Source organism: Sminthopsis crassicaudata, chromosome 1, assembly GCF_048593235.1.
Source record: "Sminthopsis crassicaudata isolate SCR6 chromosome 1, ASM4859323v1, whole genome shotgun sequence".
Taxonomy (NCBI): domain Eukaryota; kingdom Metazoa; phylum Chordata; class Mammalia; order Dasyuromorphia; family Dasyuridae; genus Sminthopsis; species Sminthopsis crassicaudata.
Genome location: NC_133617.1, coordinates 495,416,059 through 495,437,593, shown reverse-complemented (window position 1 = coordinate 495,437,593; position 21,535 = coordinate 495,416,059). Strand labels below are relative to the sequence as shown.

The window sequence follows — 21,535 nt, the reverse complement described above, 5'->3', positions numbered from 1 at the left end:
CCTATTTCTTACTAATTTACTTTTTTTCCCCTAGAAGTTTAAAAATAAATTCCCAGTACTGAAGCTGGGAAATAGGAGAGAAATTGCAAATCATCAAGTCTAATACCCTCATTTACAAGTAAGAAAACTGAGATCAAAAGAGTCACTTTAATGACTGTCCTATATGACTATAAACCACAATAGTTTTTGACCCCTTACTGCAGAATGGTTTAAAATGAAGGACTGGAGGGAAAACTTTGTTGTTGTTTTCAAATCGAAACAATTTTTGAATATTCAGTGTTGACATGTCTAGTTTTTGTCTATCATTTTCCCATAATAGTTTGATTCTATTTTAGCTTTTTAGATATGTTTTGCAATGTATTTTGTAAAACATCATCTGCTGTCCTGTATATACATGGGAAGTAGTTCATTTTACGAATTATAAAGCAGCAGTACAAAAAATATTGCTCTGTATTCCCCAGAGGACTGGGTTTAATATAGGTGACTTTTATTATCAGGATTTTATGGTTAAAAAAGGGAGACCACCTTTTTGACTCAAATTACTTGACAACATTCATTTTTAAACCGTTTCAAGCAAATACAAATGTATTTTTATTGAGGAGTAGCTTGGGTCCTTTTATCATTATAACAGGATCTTTGACTCTACCATATCAACTTACATACTTTGTTGATAGCCAGTCTCATTCTCTGACTCTGCCTCTGTCTCTTTCTCACACATGCACACACATGCACACACACACACACACACACACACACATTTATAAATTGATAGTTTGCCTTTGGAGATTCTGAAAGAATACAGGACATTTTAAAGGGCAACCCTTTTAGTACAAAGCCAAAATATAATAGTTCAAAGCTCATCTGATCACTCTTGGACTTACTGGAATTTCAGAACCAATTCAGAACCAATTGTCTTAGATTTATATAGTATACTACATTGTCTTAGATTTATATAGTATACTACATTGGTTACTAAATTTATAATAGCCTATTTCACTACAATAATATTACAAAATAATGTCACAATAATCACAATATAAGTAAGGATGGGGTTGATCGAATCAATCAGTTAATCATAACACCCTACTTAAAGTAACAATCATAACTAGATGAGAACACTTTTATTCAATCAAATGCATTTGACTAGGTATAAGAAATCTTGAAAGCCTATTAAATGGAATAATGCTCTACAAGAATGCTCTTTGTATTAGTCAAAGAGATTTAGCCATGCTTCATTTCCAAAATATATAGAGAATTGACTCAAATTTATAAGAAATCAAGCCATTCTCCAATTGATAAATGGTCAAAGGATAAAAACAGAAAATTTTCAGATGATGAAATTGAAACTACTTCTACCCATATGAAAAGGTATTCCAAATCATTATTGATTAGGGAAATGCAAATTAAGACAACTCTGAGATACCACTACACACCTGTCAGATTGGCTAAGACCACAGGAAAAACTCCAACAAATGTTGGAGTGGATGTAGGGAAACAGGGACACTGATACATTGCTGGTGGAGTTGTGAAAGAATCCAGCCATTCTGGAGAGCAATTTGGAACTATGATCAAAAAGTTATCAAACTGTGCATACCCTTTGATCCAGCAGTGTTACTACTGGGCTTATATCCCAAAGAGATTTCAGAAAAGGGAAAGGGACCCGTATATGCAAAAATGTTTGTGGCAGCCCTCTTTGTAGTGGCCAGAAACTGGAAATTGAATGGATGCCCATCAATTGGAAAATGGCTGAATAAATTATGGTATATGAATGTTATGGAATATTATTGTTCTGTAAGAAATGACCAGCAGGATGAATACAGAGAGGCTTGCAGAGACTTACATGAACTAATGCTGAATGAAATGAGCAAAACCAGGAGATCATTTTACAATTCCACAACAATACCATATGAGGATCAATTCTGATGGAAGTGGCTATCTTCAACAATGAGAGGATCCAAATCAGTTCCAGCTGATCAGGAATGAACAGAACCAGCTACACACAGTGAAAAAACACTGGCAAATGAATGTGGACCACTACATATTATTTCCATTCATTCTGTTATTGTTTGCTTGCATTTTTGTTTTTCTTCCCAGGTTATTTTTACCTTCTTTCTAAATCCGATTTTTCTCATGTAACAAGGCAACTATAAATGTGTATACATATATTGTATTTAACATATACTTTAACATAATTAACTTGTATGGGACTATCTGCCATCTAGGGGAGGGGGTGGAAGGAAGGAGGGGAAAAGTTGGAACAAAAATTTTTGCAAGGGTCAATGTTGAAAAATTACCCATGCATATGTTTTGTCAATAGAAAGTTATTTTAAAAAAGAGACTTGGCCATGCCCTATGCATCTTACAAAATAGCAAGCCCATTCCAAAGTTGGACAATATACTGTAAGGGAGAAGAGAGAACAGTCTAGCTAAGTTCCAGAGAGAAAATTGTTTAGGGGAGGGGTTCAGGAAGGGGAAAGGAGATAAGTTCTTGAAGGATTAGTTAGCATCCCAGCAGGATCCTAGGAACAGCACTGATTGGTAGCAGTGTTTGCATCAGGAATTAAGGACACATTATACAAGGACAAATTATATAAGGACACATTATATAAGGATAAATTATACACATTATTTAAATGTTTCAAGATTTTCCAAGGAGTCCAGCAGAACAGATATAACATCCAAGGAGACTATCTTAACAACTCTAGTAAAAGGACTTCTAGGAACTGTGAATTACTGCCTTTGCCACATACTTTCTAAGCTTGAATTCCACTTTTCTCTGGATTCTGTATAAATTTATGGGAGAATTTTCCCTCAATTTGTGGGGATACTTATTACTTTTTTATTATATTACTTGATATTTACTTCAAATTAGATTTGACTAGATAATTGATATCAACTGATAATCAAGGGATGAGGAGCACATTAATGGAATCTCGTGAGCTATAACAATACTCTTCCTTTTATCTGCCCCAGATTCTCAAGGATCATTGAGGAGAAAAGCTCTAGGGACTCAGGCTATATAATGAATTGAGAGAGTTAGCCCCAGAACTTATGCCATATTAATATGTATTAATAGTTGTAATCTTCTTTAATAAAAATTGGGGCTTTTAAATTGTGAATTAAAAAGTAATAAATACTTTAAGACAAGAATGACAGGGAAGAGAATCAGTGGTAATAAGAAATTGAAAGTCTATCACAGTGATTTTGGGCTTCAAATATATAAATAGATAGATGCATTTTTATGTGTGTGTGTGTGTAAGAGAGAGAGAGAGAGAGAGAGAGAAAGAGAGAGAGAGAGAGAGAGAGAGAGAGAGAGAGAGAGAGAGAGAGAGAGAGAGAGAAAGATATATTAATATATAATGTATATTTAGTGGGAGAAGGCCTTGGAAAGGGAAATTATATAGGTGATTTAGAGCAATTTGGTCTTGTGAAGAAGAACAGAGATAAAATTGGGAAAGAAGAGAGTATCCAGAAGAAGGTGATCAACAAAGTCAAATGCTGCAAAGAAATAAGAGAATCAGGACTGAGAAAAGGTAATAATTTGGGGAATTGAGAGATCATTGTTCATTTTGGAGCCGGCAGTTTCAATTGAATAATAAGGTGGAAGCTAAATAGAGAGAATAATGGAAATAGAGACAGTGATGTCATCATAATAGTGATTGTATTATGTAATCCCTAATTTTACTGATAGGGAAACTGAAGTTCAGAGAAGGTGAGGAAGAGAAATGATTTATTTGACCCCTATTTTATTCTAATCAGTATTGAATCAGTTCAATGTAATTCTATAAGGATAATGATTGTTAGCAATTGTTAATGATATACTTATCTGTTAATATACATTTAGTCAGTTTAATCAACTTACATTAGTGCAAGAATAATATGTATTGATGCATATTTTACATATATAGAAATAATTAAATAAGATATATTTCATTCTTATAATAGACCTCAAACTTTAAAATTATGATTTTTCTGTTTGCTGCATTTTGTTTTTTCTCTTCTGAGTGTCTGGGTATCAAGCTCCATATAAGTAAAGCCATGTGGACCAAGGGACATCTCAGATCATGAGGATGATTTGAAATTTCCTTCCTTGAAGGGGTCCTAATCCCTTTAATAAATAGTCAATGTTTCAGAGCTCTGCCTTAGTGGTTTTTCTTGAAAATGATATAATTTTGGACCTCACATAAGTGATCTTCCTAAAGTGATACAAGCAATTTAAAGATAAATCATCTTCAACTTCTTTGGCCATAGATTGTAAAATTCTATTCTACTACTCCAAATTTCCCTATCTGGGTTCCAAAACTTCATTCCTGAGTTTCAGATCTCATCTCCTTCACTTTACCTGGGTCTCTGTTTTATGATTTCTACAGAAGCTGCATGACTTCCTGCTTCATTGATACCCAGAAATAGATTCTACAAGTTGGATATTTCAACCAGTTCAGTCTTTCATGAAAAAGTCACAAGGGCTTTAGGTCTTGCGGTCTAAACCTCAAGGCCTTTACTCAGTATAATCTCCAGACTAATAACCTGTTCTTAAAATTTCAACTTAAACTCCTAGGAAGGTCTTCTCACAAATACAACATTTGTAAAATTAAGCAGACATATTAAAGAGCATTAATATTGTACACTTGGGTGATGAGTCATTGACCCTAAACACCTTTTAAAATACATGATGTTATATTTTTTATCATAATAAAGAAAAAGAATTTTTGATATTAAAATATCAATGAATTCTTACCTATCTCTGCATCTACTATTTATCTCCCGCCTATAATAGCATAGAATAATTTTAACATACTTGGATTCAGGTCAAGAGACATGGATTCCAAGTCCAGCTCATTTAGGCACTGGTTCTTCATTTTATTGAGTAAACTGAGCCCCCACTTTAAAAATCTGGGAAAATATATGCCTACATGCTTATTGATACTGATTTTCTGCCTTCAAACATGGTCTGTAATATTACAAAGGAACATTTTATTAAAAGGAAGAAAAATAAATAGAACTTAAAAAAAACAAAAGGGAAACTCAGTAGAGATCATAAGATAACTTTAATCCCAAAGATAATTGTAAACTCCTCAAATCATTTGTAATATAAAACAGAACCTTTATTAATGTAGTATTCTTGTCCCAACTTTCACTCTCATAGATATTCATCTCCTTTTAATTTCTTTCTCTTTTACTTTGTGCTTACATTTATTTAGTTCTAAGGGAGGAAAGTTGAAGTTCTCCCCAGCATAGTTTTACTGCCTATTTCCTCCTGTAAGTCATTTAATTGTTCCTTAAAAATTCAGATGCTATACCATTAGTGCATATATGTCTAGTATTGATATTACTTGGATTATTTTTTCCCAAGGTGTAATTTCCTTTCGTGAAATATAAAATTAGATCTATTTTTGCTTTTGCTTAGTCTGAAATCATAATTGCTATCTCTGTTTTTTTTTTGTTTGTTTGTTTGTTTTTTGCTTTAGCTGAATTGTAATAGATTCTGCTCTAGTCTTTAACTTTACTCTGCTTTAAGGTGTCGTTTCTTATAAACAATATATTGTAGAATTATGTTAATTAATTTTCATTAATTTCATTGAAAACCTATTTTTCCCTAGAAATACTATACTCAGTTTTGTTGGTTGGTTGATTCTTTCTTAGTTGTACCCCAAGTTCCTTTGCCTTCTGGAATATTATATTCCAAGTCTTCAGATCCCTTAAGGTAAAAGCTGCTAAATCCTGTGTGAGCCTGTCTGACTTCTCAATACTGGAATTGTTTCTTTCTGGCTGCTTGCAGTATTTTCTTCTTGACCAGAGATTCTGGAATTTGGCTATAATATTTCTGGAAGTTTTCTTTTGAGAATTTTTTTTCAAGAGATGATAAATTGCTCCTTTTAATTACTATATTACACTCTGATTCTACGATATCATAGCAGTTTTCTTTGGTAATATCTTGAAAGATGCTGTCTAGGTTCTCCTCATCTTTCTCCTTTTAATCATGGCTTCAACAATTCTTAATTTATCTGTAATGCATCTATTTTTCCAAGTCAGTTATTTTTCCAGTTTACATTTTTTTCTAATTTTCATTCTTTTGATTTTGATTGATTCTTGATGTCTCCTAAGGTTATTAGCTTTTACTTGTCCAATTTTAATTTTTAAAGAATTATTTTCATCAGTGAGTTTTTGTACCTCTTTTTCCATTTAGCCAATTCTACTTTTTAAGGAGGTATTTTCTTCAGAGAATTTTTGAACATCTTTTTCCTTTTTTTTTTTTTTTTTTTTTTTTTTTTTTGTGATTCCTTTATTGAGTTGTTGGCTTTTTAAAAATGATTCTCCTGCATCTTTCTCATTTCTTTGAATTTTTCTTCTACCTTTCTTATTTTATTTTAAAACTCATTTTAGGGCTCTTTTAGGAAGATTTTTTTGGGCCTTAGGATTCCCATGCATTTGACATTGTTGTCTGCTTTTGAGTTTGTGTTTTGATCTTCCCTGTTGCCAATAGTAGCTTTTTTGTTTTGTTTTGTTTTTTACTCATTTTCCAGTCTATTTTGTGACTTAAGTTGAGCTCTGCTTTGGGATATAGGAACCACTGTGCCAAACTTTTTGTGAGGATACTGGTAATGTGCTCACTGTCTTACTATAGTGGGTCTCCAGGGTTGGTGACTAGTCTGTTAGGAGTGGACATCTAGGGCTGATACTTAGCTTGCTGGGGCTTCAGACTTGGCTGCTCACCTGTTGTACTGGGCCTGGAGGCCTCACAGTTGATCCTTATGTTGCTGGCCTGTGGAGCCCCAGTATTTGATCTGTACTGGGACTAAGAATTTCCCTGTAATTTTTCCAGATACTACTTGTTTTGAGCTCTGATCTTTTATACAACTAAAACAGACTTTTCCTGTAATCCTTCTAAGTTTTTTGGGAGATAGAAAATTGTTTCACCCCTACTCTTGTATAGGATCTGTTGAGCCAGAATTCACTTTGAGTTTTGATTTAAAACTGTTTCAAGGGAAATTAGGGAGAGCTAAATTAGCTTCCTGCCCTCTACCATCTTTGTTCCACCTCCCTTTTGTAGTGATTTTGCCCTGGTTCATTTGATATTTTGACTTGATTTTCTGCTCTCTTTTTCAATCAGATTATTCAACAGTATATTAATGTTGTTTATATATCAAAAGAATTAGCTTTTAGTTTTATTCATTTTATGATTTTTAAAAATATCCAGTTTATTTCTCCTCCAATTTTAAATCTCTCTCCTTTTGTGCTTATTTTTGGTTTATTTGCCAGCTAATTTTTTTAAGCAATACTCAGTTCTCATAGATTATATTTTTCTATTTCATGAATGTATAGCTTTAGAGATTTATGGATATATGTGTGTATATACACACACATACACATGTATATATAGATTTAATTCATGTATGTCTTTAGGGACATATATTTTATGTATGTGTATATGTGTGTGCGTGTGCATGTGCGCATGTATTTCCTCCACTTCTTGAGGATTGCTTTTGCTATATGCCAGAAATTTTGGTATAATGTTTCTTTATTAACATTTTCTTCAATATAATTATTATTTCTATGACTTATTCTTTGACAGACTCATTATTTGGGATTTTCTTGTTCTATTTGTCTGGATCTTTTGTGTTTTCTAAATAATTTCTATTACATTATTGTCTGCAAGAAATGTCTTTTCTAATTCTGTTCTTTTAAAATATTTATTTGCAATGTCTCTATGCTTTGTGATTACAGTTAACTATTGTAAAAGTTCCAAGTACAACTAAGAAATATGTATATTCTTTAGTTGTCTCATTTAGAAGAAACTATCAGTCTCTTACCCCATTTCTCCAGTAATTTATTTTATTTTCCCTTTTAGCTTTCTGTTCAACTCCAAAATTGAAAGAAATTAAAATGTCTTCCTGTTATTATACTGCTTTTTTTTTCTTATAAATTGGTTAATTTTCCCTTTATACACTTTTAGATACTAAGGCATTTGGCACTCAATGTTGATTTGTTGTCTATGTTCCTTTCAATGTAATGTAGTTTGTCTCTTTTATAACTTTTTTATGTTAGTGAATTTTTGTTTTTGCTTTATCTATCAGATTGCAATTCTTATTGTTTTATATTAATCTGATCTGTAGCAAATTTTGCCAAAGGCTCTCATTTTTATTCTCTGTATGTCTTTGCCTTTTAGGTATATATATTTCTTTTAAGTAACAAATTAAAAAATATGCTTTCTCATCAAATCTCATTTTTTTTTTCATTTTGTTGGATTAATATATTAACACTTAAGGTTATAAGAATTATAATATTATATATTCCTCCATTTGTTTTTGAAACTTTTTTTTGTTTTTTGTTTTTCTGAATTAGGGTAGTGATGGCATTTTTTTCACTTCCCTCTGTAGATACGATGCCTTTTCTCTTGAAATATCTTTGCTTAATTTATTTTAAAACAACTCTATTCTTACAGGCTGTTTTCTGATTAAACTTAATGTTTCAACTAATTATCTAATTCTAATTCTATTCTAGCTATCTAATTCACCTCCTCTTGTTTTAGCTATCAGGTAAAATTCCCTTTCCTCCCCATATTTGATTAATTCCCACTCTTCCCCATCTTCTATACTTTTCTTTAAATAAAAAAAAAATCCCCCTTTTCCAGTACTTTTATTATTTGACTCACAGTCTTTATACTTATTTATTATTCCTTTTTTAATCTCTATATTCCTTATGGGATTAAAATTTCTAAGGTACCTACTTTGAATTTATTATTTTCAATAATTATATTACTGTCGTCTGAATCTTACTCACGCATCACATTTTTTTTTTTTTCTTCTGTAAGTGCTGATTCATGGTAGGAATTTTCCTGAATCCATGATTATGAAGTCTACCATCTGCCCTTCCTATGATTATTTTGTCTTCATTTAACATGAATTCTCTCTGGGTTCATGTCTTCCCATCCTTTTACATTCTGGTCACCCCCCAAGTATTCTGATTTCCCTTTTTGTGAAATGGAATGCTGTCCAAAGAAGTATAACACTTATAGATAATAGTCTCTTTGGCACAAAATTTGTGTAGATTTTATCTTCTATAAGATCCTCATCTCCCAACTCCTTTTACTGAATATCTTCTTCTAATTCCCATGTGAGTGATATTTAGTGCGATTCCCTCTGACCATTGAATCAAGATAGCTTTTTTCTTTTTCCCTGTTTCGGTCCTTCCCTTTAGCATCTTACTAACAGTATTGTTTCTTGAGGATAGACAATAAGTTATTTTCCTTCTTTTTTTTTTTATAAGCAATTTAATTAATGCATATCAAACATTCCTCTCTACCTTTTACCTCCACTCTCCTCTTTAAGGCACCCCTCCAATAGTGTAATTCAGGCTAACAAAAAAACCCGATTCACTTGGACATGGGTGTTTTGATGTTTAGACCATAGTGTTTCAGTTGTTTCTCCATTTGTTCTTCCACCTATATTCTGCTTTTATCTTTGTTAGCTAATCATCCCTCTATTTTGATTTTTACCCTCTGTAACATATTGTTTCAAATAATCTTATAAAATTTCTGTTTGGGTATGTTATTCAAATGTCCTTTCCTTTATATGTAAAGGTTTTTCTTTTGATAACTTGAAGGATTCCTTGTTTGTCACTAGAATTGTAACTATTAACTGTTGTAGTACTTGCAACATAGTCCTTCTTCTGCCCTCCCTTCTTCCCCATGATAATCTGTAAATTCTTTCAGCTACCAATTTGTTTTTCTCTGTTGGTATCTATTTTCTACTTTTTGTATTAGGGTATTCAGGTTTTGACTTGTTATTTTCATCTTGGAGACCCATAATCATAAAGTTACCTCTACATGCTTTGTTTGTATAAAGATTGTTTTCTTTTTCTAGTGTGCCAGAGTGACTTTAAGATGGGCATGACCCAGAGTCATTTTGCAGCAAGAAAGCATTGTAATTTTGAAGAACTGATTTCAGTGATAATAAAACAAATACTGTTTTTATTTCTACCATATGGTGTCTGCATGACCTCCTAGATGTCTAACTTTAATAATCAGATTACATATGAGATAGACTCAGAATTGAAGAAGAAATACACATGGTTTCATTCTTTTCAATAATATCTTTAAGTGTTCTTTTCTTTTAAGGAATCATGTTCAATGAAAATTTTTATTCAGAAAGATAATCTTTAATAAATAAAATACTCAAAAATCTTCTTTAAGATTGAAGGCCTAAACAATTTGGTGGCTACATTTTAAGAACACAAGAAGAATTTAACATTTCCATAAAGAAAATGACTAAGAGAGGTTTTACTAGATTCATTTTCATTTATAAGCCAGATGTCTGAGAATCAGACATGGCTAATTATCCATTTATGCACAGATGGAATATTTGCTTTTCTCCATTATTTGAAGGAGGAAAAAAAACTGCATCTCTGATAGTTCAGTCTTTTATATTTTTTGGTTTAGTTGAAAGAATTTTAAAAATAAGTGGAATTAAAGGAAGTGTGCTTTTCTGTGAGGGAAGGCTATTCCAGGTAAGGGAAATAGAATAGAAAAAAAATTATATAATGTATATAAGCTCAACAAGTCTCCATTCATCATTTTTACTAAATGACCTGCTTAATAATGCAATTACCTATGAGTTACAATGGGGCAAAGTAATCATTTTAGGATAGATACTAGTGCTAGTGCTTCAGGTTGTAAGTCTTTTATTATCTCTATGATATAGGCCAGGACTAGTTTCTCAAATGTTACACACTTTATTCCCAGGATCTTATTAAAGAGTTGTTTTTCTCAAGTGTTTATGAGAGAACTAGTAATGGCCATCTGCCATCACACAAACTTGTCTACTTGGTATTCCCCCAAACAATACATTCCATCTCTTACTACATTGCAATGTTTTTTTTACTATTCTCTATAGATTTGGTTTTGAAATCTTAGTTTATATTTTACCTTCTATTGGACACTTTACTAATTCCTTTAATTTTTAGTGATCTCTACCTTCTCTTCAGACACACACACACACACACATACACACACACACGCGTCTGTTTATATGCTATCTCCATTGGTGGAATGTGAAGACATTCAGAACAGAGGCTTTAAAATTTTTTTTTATCTTATATCATTAGTATTTTGCATGTACTTAACCAATCCTTACTGGATTGAATAGGATTTCATCTCTATCATCTAAAATGATAGCTTTCTCGCCATATCCGGGAATCATGTTATATCATCATCATAATCAGCATTTAAATAACACTTTAAGGTTTTAAAGTTTACAATGCTCTTAACATATCTCATTTTATTCCCATAACATCCCTGGAAAGTAGGTACTATTATTAGCCTCATTTTAAAGAAGAGGGACCTCACAGAGACCAGCTAGTCCAGCCTACTCATTATATAGATTATATATATAAGAAAATGAGAGCCTGGAAAAGTTTAGTTACTTATCATACAGATAGCAAGTATCAGAGTCAGAACTTGAACTCAGATTTTTTTTGACTCCAGTTAGCACTGAATAAGGAGATAAGGCTAAGCAGAGCCAGCTTGCATGGGGGCTTCCAAACATCTTAGAAGTCTTTATTGAACCCACAGGAAGAGACAAGACAATTGTAGCATTAAATTACCTCAGAGAAAATATAATTCCATTGCAAGGATACCAAGAATGACTAGAAGTCATGAAGTAAAAATTTTAAAAATTAAATTAAAAATTTAGAGAGGACCAAAAAAAAAAAAAAAAGCTTAAATAGAAGATAGAAAACCTTCTCCAAGTGACAGGTTTCTTGGAAAATAGAATAGAACAAACAGAACATAAAGATTTTATGAGACAAGAAATTTTGGAACAAGTTTAAAATAAAAACAATGAGAAAAAAAGTAACAATTTCTTGGAAAACAAATCAAGGAGAGATAATTTAAAAACCAACAGACTCCCCCAAAAGGATGTTTTGGTGGGAGCATTATTCTAATTTTTTTCCTCCATTCAAGTTAGGTTAGTTTTCCTCTGAAAGTCTTTGAAATATTCCCCTTGGTTAAAGGGATTCAAAGTTCAAAGCCCTAAGTTGCAAGGCTCTTTCTGGTCACTTCATTACAAAACAGATATAAGGTGCTCTTAGATGCAATTTGATGCTTGGATGGACCACAATGGCCACTTGCAACTCAAATAAGGAAGCTTTACTCACTCAACTAAATCAATTTGAGGTGTCATTAATGCACATTTCCTTGTTAAATATCTTTTTTTTCTGCTAACACTAAATAAATCTCCCATTTAATTCTGAATAACCTATGAATGTCTCATTTTGTTCCATTATCCAAAATATCAGACGAATGGCTTGAGAGTATCCTCACCAAAAATAAATCAATAGAAAAGTTCATAGGAGATAAAACAGACAACTCTGATTACATAGAATTGAAAGATGTTCTTAGAAACAAAATCAATGCTGTTAAAATCAGAGAGGAAAACAGTTGGTTTTCTCCTAAAAATGAGACCTAAGAGAGTACGGACACATGTATCTAAGGAAAAGATACAAGTATCTAATAGATAAATCAACAATTCTCAGGGGAAGAAATCTGAGCTTTAAACAACCATATTAAAAAGTGCCTCATTATTAATAATAGAAAGCTTCAATTTAAAACAACTCTGGGTTCTACACATAGCTGATTATCAAAAATAACAAAAAAGAGAAATGATAATTCTCAAAGAGGCTATAGGAGGACTGACATTTTTGATGGAGCTGTTAATTGATTTGACCAGTATAGAAAACAAGTTAGTCAAGTGGGCATGATTGTGGGATTTCTTATTGTGTGTTTGGGGGGGTTCACATGAAACCCTAAAGGTTTTTAATTGGTTGAGAAGAACACAGTAAACTTGTGTTCATATCTTCTTAGTATTTCTAACCCTGAAGCCCCCTTCCCTCTTATTGGAAAGGGTGAAAGGTGGGGAGACATTGATAACATCTCCCAGATCCTCCCTTTAAGACATGGTCCTTCATTTCCCACCTGGCTGTTCTCCTAGACTTCATTCTTGTCTCTTAAAAACTCATCTTCCTGAAAGACAGAATCAACTCAAATTCATACTTCCTCAGTATCCCCCTTTCCCTATGTCTCTTCTCTGCTTTTGACTGGAGAGCCCAGAGTACCACCCAGTTGCAGGACTTGAATATACCTCTATGTAGTTTAAGATTATGTCTAATTTATCCAGTTTAAATCCTTTTTGTATATAATTATTTGCATATTCTCTTGCCTCAGAATGTGAGCTCTCTAAAAGGAGGAATTGTTTGTTTCTTTGTTATCATCAGTGCTTAGAACAGAGTCTGATACATAACAAGACTTCAATAAATGCTTGTTGACTGACTTGTCCATTGTTAAATATTGCTTTTGAAAGCCATTTTGTTCCCCAGAGAATGGCACAAGCACTTATATAGTACAGTTACAAGGGTTCAGAATTAGTAAAGGCAGCAAAAACTAACAGAGTGCTAAAAAAGAGATAGAGATAGAGATAGAGGCAATGGAGACCTGAATTCCTATGAGTTGATACTAACCAACAGTACTTGCAGGATTATTCCTGATGAAAAGATGAGAACTGAATAGAAAAGTTGACTTTAAAAATTAAGACTCAGGAGAAGAATAAAAAGGTGGACAAGAAAGAAATCATAAAGGATTCAATAATAAAGGATTCAATTCTGTGTAAATTGTATTTCTACCTTCTTTTGATCTATCTTTCTATTTCTTAGTGCCAAATAGTTTTGATAATTATTGCCTTATAATATAGTTTAATATTTGGTACTGCTAAATCATCTTCCTTTATAATTTTTTTCATTAGTTCCTTTGATAATATTGACTTTTTGTTCTTTCAAATAAATTTTATTATTTTTTTTAACTCAGCAAAATAATTTTTTTGTTAATTTAATTGGGATAACATTGAACACATAAGTTAGTTTTAGAAAATTGTCATTTTTGTTAAATTGTCCCTGACTACCCATGAACAATTAATATTTCTCCAATTATTTAAATCTTATTTTATTTGTATTAAAGAGAGAGAGAGAGAGAAAGAGAGAGAGAGAGAGAAAGAAAGAGAGAGAGAGAGAGAGAGAGAGAGAGTGTGTGTGTGTGTGTGTGTGTGTGTGTGTGTGTGTGTGTGTGTGTGTGTGTTTCAGTTCTAGGGATTGTTTTGGCAAGTAGACTCCCAGATGTTTTATACTGTCTAGACTTATTTAAAATGAAGTATACGGGAATGGTGATGATCTATGTGGATTTACTTTATATATTATGTCACTTTGCTAAAATTATTGTTTCAATAAACATTTTAGGCTTTTTGCTGTATTTTCAGTGCTAATTTTGACAGTCTGTAAGTTTTCACTTCTTCCCAAATGGTATGATCTGGAAGAAGTTTCATCACTGTTGCTCTGTGTTCAGTTCTGTCACCAAAAACGCTTTTTTCCACCCTGGAATATGGTGCCTGCACTTTCTAGTACTCCTCCATGGAACTATAATTTGAAACGGAATATGGACAATGCAACAAAGTGCTGCACCCAATATTAGTAAAGGGTCCCCTCTGATATCCTTCTGACCAGATGTGCAATTCCCTTAATTTCTGTGATTTGAGGTCAGCAGAAACTGTCAACCCCCAAGGCCTACTGCTAGCTTGTAGAGATATTCAAATCCCATTCCAGTGAGATAGACTTTTCCCATTGATCTTGTTGACTTGGGTTGGAAAATTGTTTCATCTCATCCTTTGTTGGTTCTGTCTCTTCAGAATTCATTTTGAGGCATTATTTTAAAGTTGTTTGGAGGGAAATTTGGGAGAGTTCAGTCAAGTTTATATTTTTATTCTGACATCTTAGTTATGCCTCCCAAGCAAGATTTGTAAATCCTGTAGTACAGTGCCTGGTACACAATAGACATAATAAATATGCTTGCTCCATTCACTTCTTCAAGTGACCCACATACAACTTTGAACACATTTTAGAATGAAATGTCCTCAACCAGTAAGGAAAAAGGATGGACCTTTGAAGTATTTTTTAAGAGATAGTTGCAGAAATAGAGAACTGACTCTAATTCATAAGAAATCAAGCCGCTCTCCAATTGATAAATGGTCAAAGGATGTTAACAGACAATTCTCTGATGAAGAAATTGAAACTATTTCTAGTCATCTGAAAAGATGCTCCAAATCATTATTAATTAGAGAAATGCAAATTAAGACAAGTCTGAGATACCACTACACACCTGTCAGATTGGCTAGAATGACAGGGAAAGATAATGCAATATGTTGGAGGGGATGTGGGAAAACAGGGACACTGATACATTGTTGGTGGAGTTGTGAACAGATCCAACCATTCTGGAGAGCAATTTTTTTGCTCAAAAAGTTATCAAACTGTGCATACCCTTTGATCCAGCATTGCTGCTACTGGGCTTATATCCCGGAGAGATCTTAAAGAAGGGAAAGGGATCTATATGTGCAAGAATGTTCGTGGCAGCCCTCTTTGTGGTGGGCAGAAACTGGAAACTGAGTGGATGCCCATCAATTAGAGAATGGCTGAATAACTGATGGTATATGAACGTTATGGAATATTATTGTTCTGTAAGAAATGACCAGCAGGATGATTTCAGAAAAGTCTGGAGAGACTTACATGAACTGATGCTGAGTGAAATGAGCAGGACCAGGAGATCATTGTTACTTCAACAACAATACTGTATGATGATCAATTCTGATGGACATGGCCCTCTCCAACAATGAGATGAACCAAATCGAGCAGTAATGAACTGAACCAGCTACACCCAGCGAGAGAACTCTGGGAGATGACTGCGAACCACTACATAGAATTCCCACTCCCTCTAGTTTTGTCCACCTGCATTTTAGACTTCCTTCACAGGCTAAATGTACATTATTTCAAAGTCTGATTCTTTTTGGACAGCAAAATAACTGTTTGGACATGTATACATATATTGTATTTAATTTATACTTTAACATATTTAACCTGCATTGGTCAACCTGCCATCTGGGGGGAGGGGTGGGGACTTTGAAAGAGTGTACAATCAGCCAGTGAAGGAAATCCAAAATGCAGGCGGACAAAAATAAAACCAAAGCAGTACAGTCAGACCACCCTACACGTTTGGGTCTCTGCTCACGCCACTCCCCAGTATAACATGCGCCTGCTTTCTCTGATTGTCTGGTACTAACTATTCTTTAAGACTTAGAAGGAGCGCTTGACTTAGAATCAGAGGACCTGGATTCGAATTCTAACACTAACTACTACTGCTTTGACCTCGGGAAGGTTACAACCCACTAAGCCTAGATTTTCTTTCATGTAAAATGAGGACATGGCACTGAATGATCTCTGAGCTCCCTGTTCTATATCGATTACCCTAAATTCCATCTCTTCCCTTTACTATCCTCACATCTGGCATCTCATTGAATTCTCTCACTTCTCTCAAACCAGTGTTATTACTATCCAAGGCCTGGGGTATGTGGGCGCTAAGTGTTCCAATCTGATTCCAAACCAGGAGCGGCCACCTCGCGGACTCCGCTACGCGGATGGATGAGAGCCGCGGGTAGGAGCCGGCCCTACGGAAACCGCAGGAAAGATAGCTAGGAAAGGGGGCGCGGTTTTCTTGCTTTCCCAAAGCAGTAGGACGAAAGTTTGGGATCGGCCCTACAGGTCCAAGGGACCCTGTGACAACCGAGGCAAGGCCGGGAGAAGTCACGTAGAGGAAGGGGCCGCCCCTCCGGGACGTCTTGGGGCGTGGGCATCGAGGCGGGTGAATGGAATCAGGAGAACTAGGTACGGTCTCCGCCGACGCATGCGCATCGCGCTGCTCCCGCCTCAAACAAGATGGCGGACTCGAAGTAGGGAGAGGGGCGGAGTGAAACCGCCGGAAACCGGGCCGAGGCCAGGAGGGCGCCACGGGCGAGGGAAGCCCCCGGGCAGCCGGAGGAATGGGGCTTTCGGGCTGCGGGGTCGGCTACCTTTGAGGAAAGAGGAAAGAGGGGGAGCTCGGGCTCCAAGCGCCCCCCCTATGTCCTCCTCCCCAGACACCACTCCGCGGCCGCCTCCTGCCCCTCTTCCCTTCCGGACCCCGCTTTCGGTTTCCCGAGCTCCAGCGGCGGCCGGGGCTGCATCGAGCCGGCGGCGCGCCCCGGCGGCGCAGCCGCTCCCGCCGGCCGCGGGGCGAGTGTCCGGCAGGTGAGTGCGGCGGCCCCGGCTCGTGTCTTCTCGGGCCGGAGACACTCTCCCCCCCAGCCGCAGCCCCGACGCTCTGTCCAGGCTCGGCTCGCCCACCTCGTCCTTCCCCGCCTCTCTCCCTCATTGTGCTCGCTTCTTTTCTTCCTCTGAGCTCCTCACCCCTCTCAGGCCTCTGTGACACCTCCCTCCCCCCGTTGGTCTTTACCGCTCACTCCTTTCTGCCTCTGCCGCCTCTATTCATTCCCACCCTGCCCGTGCTGGCGGAGGGGACTAAGGCTAATTCCCGGGGTGATGGATGTAGAGCTGTTCTAGAATTCTAAGAGGCCTGGGTTCAAGTTCTGCCCTTGACAAAACCCGTAGAGGATGTGTGTACTCCGAGCAAAGCACTGAGGCTCTGTGGGCTCCGTTCCACTCTCCGGGACTGGAGAGTTGCGGAATTGTTGCTGATGTGTTTTGGTCAGTCCCTCACATTACTCACATCAGTTAAGTCTCTAGAAGCTCTCCCCCACTCTCCCCCAATACCCTTGATTCTAGCTATTAACTATTTGCTTCTTCTAGCTACAGTATGTGCTGTCCCGTTTCACTCACTTTCTCTTCGTAAAGCTAAGATCTGCAAAGAAAGTCTTGACTTTTTAATTTTTAAATTCTTCAGCCAACGTGTGGACGGATATATGTGAGACTTGTGGTGGTTTGGGAGTTTGCATTTCCCACTGGACTGGACTCTTCCAAAGGGGAAGAATAGTGATTGTCCTTTGGGATTCTTGTTGTTTGAGATTAATTTAATCACTTTTTGGTCATGGTAAACCTTTGTTGGAATAGTTGCTAAAGTGAACACGAATTGTATTTCCCTCACGAAATCTTGTGATGTTCTGGTTAATCCCAAGTGGTAAGTCATTTATTAAGTAGATTTAAGGATATCATTTTATTACATGAATTTTACTTAGATTACCTATTGAAGTATTGAAAGTGCTGTACAGTTTTACTGTATAATGCTTCAAATCATGTTTGTTGAGGTAACTATTTAGTAATCTTTAGTTAATTGCTACATATTATTAACGTTAGATTATTCTCCTTTCTTCCACCATTCCTCCTCTCTTGCAGCCATCTATGATAATTTTTAAATGTTTTGTCCTAACCTTGTCAGAATTCATTCAGAAACATGAATAAAATTTACATTTAGAAACACATGCTTTTTGTGTGTGTCTGTGTCAGTGCATTGAGGTTCTGGCTCCAGTTTGAAGAACTGGGAATGTGAATTGTGGTCCTCCTTTGGAAGTTACTCCTTAGCATCAAATACTACTTAAGTATAGTCAATTTCATGATGTGTTAGGTGCTTTCTAGAAAAACTAAAAACATCATCTTTGACTTTACTCTAGTGAAAGTGGACTCCATTTGTAATTAGAATACTGACCTTAATGCCTGTGTGTGATCTTGGGAAAATAATTTAACCTCTCAGGCCCCAACTTCCTTATATCAGTAAAATGAGATTTGAACCAGATGAATGACTCCTGCTCAGCACTAGCTCTATGATCCCATGATAAAATTGATATTGACCTGAGCTTCAGAAGAGTTGTAGAGCTTCCATAGGGCCATCTAGTCTCCAGCCCTTTCCTTATTACGGATGAGGCAAGTTTAAGTGACCTTAAATAGTTAAAACTAGATAGTTAAAAAGTTCTTAGCAATGGTCATTAAAAGCCAGCATGGACTAAAAAAAAAATTCATGCCACATTGACTTCATTTTCTGCATTGACAGAACTTCTAGAATGATTCATAAATAAGTATATTTAGATTTCAGCAAGATTTTCATGCTGTCTTTGTAGTGAGATAGAAAGATGTAAGATCTAAGAAGTAGTAATTAGTGGGATTATGTTAGTTCAAAGGGAAGAATCTAGAGCAAGTGTTCTTAACTTGGTAGTCCATAAAGAATATGAACAGATTTCAGGGGGTTCATGAACTTTGATGGGAAAATCACATTTTTATTTTCACCAACCTTTAGCTTAAAATTTTCATTTTCTTATTTATTTAAAAATGATTATTTTTATTATTTAAATGTTTATATTTAACTTTTTAAAATTTAAAATTATTTTAAAAATTGTTCTGAGAATAGGTTTGTTGGCTTTACCAGACAGCCAAAGGGGGTCCATAGCAAGAAAAAGGTTAAGAGTCTCTGATCTGTTGGAAGATCCAGGAATCTTATGCAGCAGATTCTGCATTTTTTAAATCAATGATTTAAGTAAAGGATGAAGATATAGATAATGTGCTAATAAGGGTTTCCAGGGATTGACTGAGATTACAGAGGAGACCTAAAAAGATTTTGATGGAGTGCATTGAACATTCCATGGATTGAGGTGACTACTGGTTTTGAGGGAAAGGTAAGAAGCATCAAGTGTTTGCCATGGGTTAGGCACTGTGAAGCAATTTACAATTAGCTCATCTAATCTTCAAAACATTTTACAAAGGGCAGACAAGGGATTTAACTAAGGTCAATCAGTCTGTAAGCATTAAATGCTTGTTGTGTGCCAGGTGTTATATCAAACACTGGAGAGTACCACTTTCTGTACGAAGCCTTTACTGATTTCCCTTAATTGCTAGTACCTTCCTTCCCTAACTACCTTATGTTAAATTATTCAATGTTTTTTGTATTTATTTAAAATTCTGTAAACATCTATTAAATATCTACTATGTGCCAGACTTTGTGCTGAGTGCTGGGATTACAAAGGAGAAAGAAACTGTGCCTTTCCTCAAAGGAACTTACTGTATAATTAGAGAAAATATCACACAAAAGGAAGGGGGCAGAGCACATGAACCTGAAGTTCCATGAAGTTGAAGCCATCCAGACCGATGATGGAATTTGGTGATCTGAAAGATGGTGAACCTCTATAAAGGAAGACTTTGAGAGGAATTTAATATTTCCTTCTCCAGTAATAGGGGAGAGGCAACAGAATGGTAGTTGAGAAGATTTTGAGTGTCACCCGCCTATTTTGTGTACATATCTTGCCCTCTAGAACAGAGGTTCTGAAGTAGGGTTTTGTGTCTGTGTCCCCCGCCTGGTACTATGATACTAATATGCTATCTGATTGGTGAGGACAATGAAGCCCAGAAAGATAAAGTGTATGTTGCTCAGTCATTCAGGTTGTAACTTGTATTACCAGAATTTGAATCTTTAAGACTTCTGAGATTCCATATCCAGCATTTGTTCTGCTATCATACACACAGTAATACATTTATTTTTAGGAGGTAAAACAATGTGATTTGTTTTGATTTTGTTCCCCCCACATTTGTTTTTCAATGGTATAAGAACTTTATTAAGTAAAGTTGATGTTTGTGAAATTATTATAAGATAATCCTCATGTAGCTGGTTATGGCTGTGTAAGGTGTATTTTCACCATGCTGTATCAGGCAATTATGTATTTTAAAAATTTAAATATATCTAATATTATTAAAACAGATTTGTTTTCTGGATATTTTTCTTTAACAAAGCAAGTACTTCGTTATTTTAAAAACAGGTATATATTTAAATTCAAAACTATAAAATCTATGCTGTGATTGATGCACTTTTTTGTAGTATTGATTTATTTTTTTAAATTTAATACTGTGAAAAATTTGAAATGTTCTATTATGTAGTAAACTGAGTCTTTTTCCCCTATTCCTGAGACTCAATAATATTGAAGAATGTTACTTTGTTGATAGAGCAGCATCAGAGTTTGAGAGCATTGACTCATTTTGAAAGAAGTTCTGTTGTGAGAATAAAATACTATCAAACATTATCTCATGCTACAGAGAAACCTTTTATGAAAGGAAGAGTCATTCAAAACAGCAAACTTCATTGTAGTCTTATTTTAAGATTTGCCACAGCAATTATCACCCTGATTAATCAGCAGCTAAAAACAATAAGGCTGGACTTTTCACCAGCAAAAAACATTATGGTTAACTGAAGGCTCAGATACTAGTTAGCATTTTTAGCAAGGAAGTATTTTTTTTGACATGCTTTTTTACACACTTAATTATCTATGGTATACTATAGTGCAAACCATATGCACTGGGAAATCAAAACATTTGTGTGACTAGGCTTTATTGTACTATTCACTTTATTACATTGATCCAGAAACAAACCTACAAAATTTCCGAGATATACTTACTGTATACCTTGTTTTCTTGGTTTACTTACTTTTCTCTCCATCAGTTCATATATATCTTTCCATGCTTCTCTTCATTACACACATATTTTCTGTAGGACAGTAATAATAAGTACTCATGTACCAAAATCTTGGTCTTCCGCAAATGATGGGTATCTATCTGTAAAGTTCTTGAATTGTAAAGGTCCAGTCGTCTCTAAGTTATCTTTGAGGACTGCCGTCTCAACTCAAATCTCCCTTCCAGC

General features: G+C 35.1%; 1 protein-coding gene across 2 annotated transcripts in view; it reads left to right on the top strand.

The window, feature by feature from the left end:
- The first annotated feature begins 16,795 nt into the window (after positions 1 to 16,795).
- The window catches only part of APC (APC regulator of WNT signaling pathway), a 117,211-nt gene continuing 112,471 nt past the window's right edge, over positions 16,796 to 21,535 (top strand). For both annotated transcript variants that reach the window (XM_074281439.1, XM_074281435.1), the window contains exon 1: positions 16,796 to 17,154. The gene's annotated coding sequence lies outside the window, so the exon portion shown is untranslated. The remainder of the gene's footprint in view (positions 17,155 to 21,535) is intronic.